We start from the raw sequence: 1,078 nt of genomic DNA on the forward strand, positions 1-1,078 counted from the left end.
GCGCGTATCTACGCTCCCGACATTCTGGAACGTTGGCCCGTTCTGGGTGCACCCGAATACTGCGGGAAGCCAATCGTGCTGGTCTTGACGATACATGATTTTGCAGCTCGTGAAGTCGCCAGTGGGCATATAGAAATCTGCGTGCCACTTGCGGTCACTTGCGGACCACCCGTTCGCAGGTGACCGCAAGTGTCTCGCAGATAATCAAAAAGGATCGCAGGTATCGCAGGTGTCACGCAGATAGATAGTCTACTACAACATAGTACTTAGTAAATTTAAACTAAAGAAATGTAATCTTCACTTGAGAACTTAAAATGTGGCCACTGCTATGCGATACGAGTCTGGAATACAGTGTTCAATTTTCTACACAAGAGTTTTAGTTCTTATTTACTCATGCCTACTCGCAAGTTGACCGCAGGTGGCTCGCAAACATCCATTTTGTGCGCAGATTCTCGCAAGTGTGTCTCGCATTGGTCTCGCAGGTGTATCGCAAGTGATGCGCAAGTTGCACGCAAGTGTACGCAAGTCTCGCAATGGATACTAACTCTCGCAAGTGTATCTTAAATGTGTCGCAGGTGTGTCGCAGATGTATCTCAAGTGTACCGCAAGCTGAATGCAAGTGTATTGCAGGTGGAATGCTGATTGGATGCAGGACATCTTGGTCATTTCGTAGAGCAATATATGTCGCCAGTATAATTTATGAATCCCATGAATGAAATGGTTCCAAAATTAGTGAATGTGAGGGAAATGTCATTGAAATACATTGTAAATGTGAGGGAAATGACAGTGAAATACATTATGAATGTCCCAAGAATTTCCTTCAAATCCGCTGAAACCGGTCTAATTGAGGAAATTGGGGGAAACACCGGAATCCTGGTTTTCTGGGGAAGTATAATGAGAGATTTTCGTCGATTTCCAAAGTTGGTTTTCGCTAATGTCCCTCGTTTGGTGTGGAATCAAGTTGGGATGGGAAGAAGAGAGCGAGTCTGGTGAGACTCCATCACTCGCCAATGGCAGACATTGGCTATTGAGTCCCGAAGTCTCTGGAAAAAATCGACCACAATCACGTCTGATAAAG

The sequence above is a fragment of the Laccaria bicolor genome, genomic scaffold, assembly GCF_000143565.1.
Source record: "Laccaria bicolor S238N-H82 LACBIscaffold_245 genomic scaffold, whole genome shotgun sequence".
NCBI lineage: Eukaryota > Fungi > Basidiomycota > Agaricomycetes > Agaricales > Hydnangiaceae > Laccaria > Laccaria bicolor.